Source organism: Phyllostomus hastatus, unplaced genomic scaffold, assembly GCF_019186645.2.
Source record: "Phyllostomus hastatus isolate PE091 unplaced genomic scaffold, TTU_PhHast_1.1 phas_scaffold_21, whole genome shotgun sequence".
In the NCBI taxonomy this organism is placed as follows: Eukaryota; Metazoa; Chordata; class Mammalia; order Chiroptera; family Phyllostomidae; genus Phyllostomus; species Phyllostomus hastatus.
In genome coordinates, this window is record NW_025334017.1 from 34,118,709 (window position 1) to 34,125,388 (window position 6,680).

Consider the following 6,680-nt stretch of genomic DNA (forward strand, 5'->3'; position numbering starts at 1 on the left):
CAAATATTCACAACTCTTTTCCTCTGGAAAATAAATAATCTCTCACTTAGGAGCTTTTAACTAGTTTCGCATAAGAGACACATTGCAGGTTGGAGAAGATTCTGGTCCGAGTCACTTGGCTCATCAACCCAAGTGGCACAGAGGATGTCATTGCTCTTCTGTGGTTTTATGCCCACCTAAGTTCCCTGTCAGCTCCCCACGGATAGTCCGGAAGGATGATAATGGGATCTGACGGTCGATTCATTCTGTCTTCTCTGTGTGTCTATGACTTAAGGTAAATGGCATGGGACAACGGAATTCTTGCCACAGGAGAGCAAATAGAGGGCAACTAACACTTGGCTAACTGAGAGGCCTTTGTTCCCTGTGACAGGAGGCGGGGCATTTCTAAAAGTCCAGTATGAAGGAGGCAAATGCCAGCTGCGGGAGGGAGGCAATAACCGCCTACAGTGCTTTCAAAATGAAGCGTGGGTAACTTTGTGTTCATTTAAGTCGTTGTGATTTTAAGTGCAATGGAGAATTTGGGATCTGCTTCTGAGTGATTAGGCTCACTCAAGCTGGAGAGCACAGTACTTGGCCCCAGGATTTAGCCCCATGAACTGGCACACACTGGTTTCACTGTGAGGCCAAATGGAACAATAGAAAGAACTCTGCTATGGGCGGGGGCGCGGTAGAGAACCTGAACTCTGGAGTGGACTTGTGAATTTGGGCAAGTTTCAGCCTGTCTGGTCCTTGGAGTATTCATCTGTAAAATGGGAATAACTGCTTTTGCACTACCTACCCCACATGAGGTATTAAATGGTAAGTGTGCTTAGAAAATTGCCACATGCTATACATACATACAGGTATCCTTTACATATAAATATAAAGGATTGTTAATTCAGTGGGCACCAGTGTTATAGCTATTGCTATTACTTAAACATTTACAATCTTTCCATATTTATCATGAACCCCAGTTTCTTTCCCCATATTCTATTTTCAGCTACTGCTCAACATGCCTTTGAATGTAAGTAAAGGCATATAATCCAGCATTTCTCAAATGATACTGGTTATCTTTTCAAGCTGCTCTTACTCCTGTATTTTGGTTAAGGAATTCGCTATATTTCTCATCACTTAAGACAAATCTGGGAAGTATCTTCCACTCTCTTTCATTAACCGTATCCTGTAAATGAGTAAGACCCATTCACCTGCCTGTTAACTCTATCCGTTCCTCTCTATTACCATCGGAGTCCTCGGTTAGGGACCTGGTCACTGTGGAAGAAACAGACTTCTTGGTTTGGAATGAATCTCTTGGAATTAGGCAATAGTGTTTTTCCCTTAAAAATGTGTACAGGGAGAAAGGGAACAACAAGGATCGACACGTTGAGATTCATGCCTCTTATGTAGTGGAGGAGATCCCGAAAGAAGTCAGTGTATATTACAAGTTCAGTGACTAAGCTCAATTTTCTGCAACAAACAATCTAGCAAGTGAAAATTCCTATAACAAACAGTGAGGAAAATGTGTCTAACCACTAACATGTAAAACAAGCTTGCAGTAACCTGGAGATTAAGAATTATATTCCATAGGAGAAAACCATAAGTCTCAGCTGTTAGGGATCAAAATATTATAGGAAAAGTTTATTCCCTCTTTTAGAAAATTGGCCAGAATCTCAATTCTATAATACCATATGGAGTACTATGGATTTAATCTTGTTCACTATGCCTGAGCAATTCTCTTTATTGATCATGCTTTTGTGGTAATAGATTTGCAAATATTTTCAACTTTCTTCCATATTTTTATGAAAAATCATGATATTTAGCCTAGCTCTTTGTAGTCTCAAGGGCTCTTGTGCCAGCATTGTGATGTGTGCTCTGTGGGTGCAGCTGCAATTTTAATCAAATTCGAATCAAAATTTGGGTGGTTTTGGAATTTCCTATTTCCACATAATTTTTTACTGGGCCCTTTAAGTGACCTTTTAAAAAATAAATTTATTGGTTTCCTCTTGCTTTGCTTCACCTTCCTCCAATTCATTCTCCAGATTGACACCAATGATCATTCTAAAATGCAAATGTAACCAAGGCATTTCGGGAACCCTACAAAATACTAATGAAAAACCTTAGCATGGTATACACGTTCCTCTCTGAGCTTGCCTCAATTGTGTCACTCTTGTCGTTTATGTCCTCCGCCTCAGATATCTCCTATTCCAGCCTTTTCCAATGCCTGCAGTCACCTAGATACTCCATGCGGATTCCTGTCTCTCTACCTTCACCCTGAAGGCCCTCTCTCACGACTTACTTTCTCTAACCCTTTCCATCCTTGTGAAAAATAGCTCTGTTCCTTCTTGTTTTGCGTTTTAGAAAACTTTTCAATTTTAAATAATTTCAGACCTAAAAATATCACAAAATAAACTAGTAAAAAAACGTTTCTTCTACTTCCTCTTTGAGTCCCTGGGTTTTGAAGTGCTATTCAATCGTATCTTGCCAGGCACGCTAATAAAGTTTATCCCAAGCATTTCCTGTCAAAGCATTCAGGTGAACGCCAACTTCCACACTTACTTTTCTGGTTAAGTAAGTGTCTCAAGAGGAAGACTAAGTCTGTTTTTCTATATTTACTGACATGAAAGAGCTACTGGTCTTTTCCCTTTGGGGGTGGGCAACAAACACAAAGGTCATCAGATGTAAACTGGTCCACTCTGCTTTTGCTTGGCAGTTGGAAAATTTAAACTACAGTGAATTCTGAAAAGTACAGGGACTCATCAAGAGGAGTAAAGAAAATTGCAAAGCTATCTGCCATACTTACCATACCACCTGTCTTGTACTCTGGTGGCCTACGAAAAAGAGAGAGAGAAAGAAATGGACTGGCTACTCCCAGGAAGGACCAGGCTGTAAGTGACCAGAGGGAGCATACTTTTCTCCACGACAGAACTATTCCAGTTCTTTTTTTTAAAAAAGATTTTATTTATTTACTTTTAGAGAGAGGGGAAGGGAAGAAGAAAGAGAGGGAGAGAAACATCAATGTGTGAGAGCTACATCGATTGGTTGTCTCTCCCATGCCCTCAGCTGGGGACCTGGCCCGCAGCTCAGACACGTGCCCTGACTGGGAATCTAACCAACCACCTTTCAGTTCACAGGCTGCCATGCAATCCACTGAGCCATACCAGCTGGGGCCAGAACCATCCCAGTCCTTAAGTTTGGGTGTAGTCACTTCATTTCGCTTCTACTGTTGCTTTCATTAAACTACACATCTCACTCTCTTTTAGTCATTATCTCAGCTACCTGTCTCCACTAGACTCTGACACCTAAAGGGAGAAGGGTCAAGTCTTCGTCATTTTTCTGTTTCGGCAGCACCTACTATTACAGTGCCTGGCACAGAGTGGGAGTTTTAACATGTTTGTCGACTGACTGATTGATGAACTATATTAATAAAGTGTAACAGAAATTAGCAAAGGTGACCTTGAGGTTTGTGAAGTATCTTTAGAAGGGACATCTTGGCATTAAAAAAAAGAAGCTCTATTCTTATGACAACTATTGCTGGGGTATGTTCACCTTCTCTAAATCTTCTTGGCTGACATCACTATTTACAAGACATTTAAAGAGCTACTGGGATGTGTTTGAACTCTGCAAAGTTATTGGCAGATGCAGCACGTGCGAGACCACCCACCTGCCCATCATGCATCCAGAAATGGTGGTGGTTGCATCTGTCTGGCACCACCATCCCACCCCACGAATTTTCAGGCTTGAGCTACAGGTGTGTTTTTTGTCCGTGGTTCCTGAAGGAGTCTTTCTGTTTAAGAGACTGTATTCTTTTTTTTTTCCACTTTAAAGATACAATCTTTATTATATAGTCCCCTTCTCCCCCTTTCCCCCAGCAGCCACCACCCTGTCGTCCATGCCCATGAGTCCTTTATCCTTTATGCTCGGTCCCTCCAGTCCCTAACGCCCCCCGCCCCCCTACCCACTAGCTGTTCTCTGTTCTCCATCTACGAGCCTGCCTCTGTTTTGCTTGTTCATTCAGTGTGTTCGTTAGATTACACATATGGCCATAATCTTAATTAATCCCAATTTTTCAACTAAGGAAGTAACCTTAAAACTTTTCATCAAAATAACTATTGGTAAGTCAGAAAGGAGATTTTTTTTGTTTGTTTTAACAGAGCAAGTCTTAAAAAGTAAGCATGAGAAGCTATGTTTTTCCTTTTATGTTGACTCCTCCATGAGTCTAAACGTCTCAGGGGCTTGTGTTGGAGCTCTCCCAAGTTTCTTAGCTGACTATTGGCCACCGGTGGTCTCTTCACTTGACACAGGTTAGGACCCCGGCTCTTCCGGGGAGCTTGTTAAAAATACAGATGTCAGGGCTTTTGACTGTGGTCACCGAGGCATGGCCTTAGATGGATGTTTCAATGTTTCTACCCTTCAAGTTTCTGACTCTTTTCAACTTTTTTTTTATTAATGCCTGAAATTTTATTTTATTTTTTTCCTGTTTTCTTCCCTCCATTCGCCCCATCCCACCATCCCCACCTCAATCCTACCCTTCCTTTGGCTCTGTCCATGTGTCCTTTATACGTGTTCCTGGACAACCCTTCCCCCTTCCCCCGTTATCCCCTCTCCCCTCGCCTCTGGTCACTGTCAGTTTGTTCTTTATTTCAATGTCTCTGGTTCTATTTTGCTTGCTTGTTTGTGTTGTTGATTAGGTTCCCCTTTTCAACATCTTACAAACTGAACAAGAATCTTAGGATAGCTTGCCAGAGTTGATCTCTGTGCTTATTATTTCTGACCAATAAAACAAGATACCTTCTAATTAAACATTCTCTTGGTGTCTCTTTCCTTTAACTTCTCCACTTTCTCGGTGAGAGTAAAGTGTAAATTTATACTGTTTTCATCTGTTTAACACTCTGTTGCTATCGGCATCTGATTTTGGTTACATCATAAGGCCTATGGTCTTTGGAGATGAACAGATAAGCATAAGAACAAAACTAATAATAAAAACGAGTACAATTGATCCTTGAGCAACACAGAGGTGAGAGGCACCAATGCTTGCGCAGTCAAAAATCTGTGTTGAACTTTTGACTTCTCAAAAACTTAAGTTCTCCCTTGGTATCCACAGGGGATTGGTTCCTGAAAACCCCAGCAGATACCAAAATCCGACATGCTGAAGGCCCCTATATAAAATGGCATATACACTACTGCATACAGTTGGCCTTCTGCAACAACAGGTCAAATACAACACAGGTATTTATTGAAAAAAATTCACCTACAAATGGACTGGCACAGTTCAAACCCATATTATTCAGTGGTCAACTGTACTTTCTTTCACCAACTGTAAGATTCAGACATTTTAAATTTTAACACCTCTGAAACTGGGGTGCATCTTTCAGCTGATGGCATTTTTTACTCTGTAGGGAGGTGGCAGTTGCAAAGTGGTTGTGTTACCTATCCATGCATTCTAAGTGAATGCATGTCAGCAGCTTGGAAGGAAATCCTGGAGAAAGGAGCAGAGTGGTCTTAACTGCTAGACACTGATAGCTGTTCAGAGTATGGGCAATATTTCTAGAGACGGACTCAAGGAAGACTATCTCTCCATAAATGTAAGACCATGTCAAGACAGTCAGAAAAGACTTTTCATGACATTTAGGGTTACTTTAGGGAATGTTTCATCACCAGCCCTTTTCCGCGTACAGAGGAGGGTTTTGTGTGGGAGCACATAGACATCAACGACTCTTTGTGAAGAAGGGATAAAGATTAGGACTCTGCATTTTGAAAAAGTTACAGAAATACCTTAACCAATTTGTTTCACTTATATTATATTTTTTATGTATGCAAAAAGGTAATTTATGATAAAAATCTAATGAAGCATTATTCCAATAAATGTAGTATAAAATTTTAAGTGATAAGAAAGCCTTCTTTTATAGGCAGTATTTAATTAGCAGTATTTTTTCTCCTTCCTTTCTTAGTGGTATCAAAATAATAAAGCTTCTTATAACTGATGGATTCATTCCATGAAATGAAATTATGACAATCTAGAACTTACTGCTTCTTTCTACCTGCCAGCCATCTTTCAAGAATGTCACATACAAGATCTGCCCAGAAAAAGTCCAACCATTGTTCATATATCAAGAAGTATGGTTAGCGCAACATTGATATAACCTGGCAGCTAGGGAGAGGGGACTAGAATGCACGTAAATGAACAATGTTGACTGCACTGTACTAGTCAATGGGGGTGGTAGACACTGTTGAGTGAGCATGTGTACTGTGTGGCTGTCACATTCAAAATGTGACATAGAGCAACGTGCATAGAGCAACGAATCTGAGTGCATAGAGCAACAAATCTGCAACAAATTTTTCAGTAAGCTTGAATATTCCTCTGCAGAAACTATTTGGATTCAGAAGACCACAGCTATGGGCAGCTGGTAATTGGCAGCTTCACTGTGATATTGCACCCGCTCATGCATCATGTCTTGTGCAGACTTTTTGGCAAAAAATCAGATCACCCAGGTGACTCAGCGCCCCACAGCCCAGATTTGGCGCCCTGTGACTTCTGGCTTTTTCCCAAACTAAAATCACCTTTGAAAGGGAAGAGATTTCAGACCATCAATGAGATTCAGAAAAATATGATGGGGCAGCTAATTGTTGATTGGGAGAGCTATGTGAGGTCCCAAGGTGCCTACTTTGAAGGGGACTGAGGTGTCATTGTCCTATGTACAATTTTC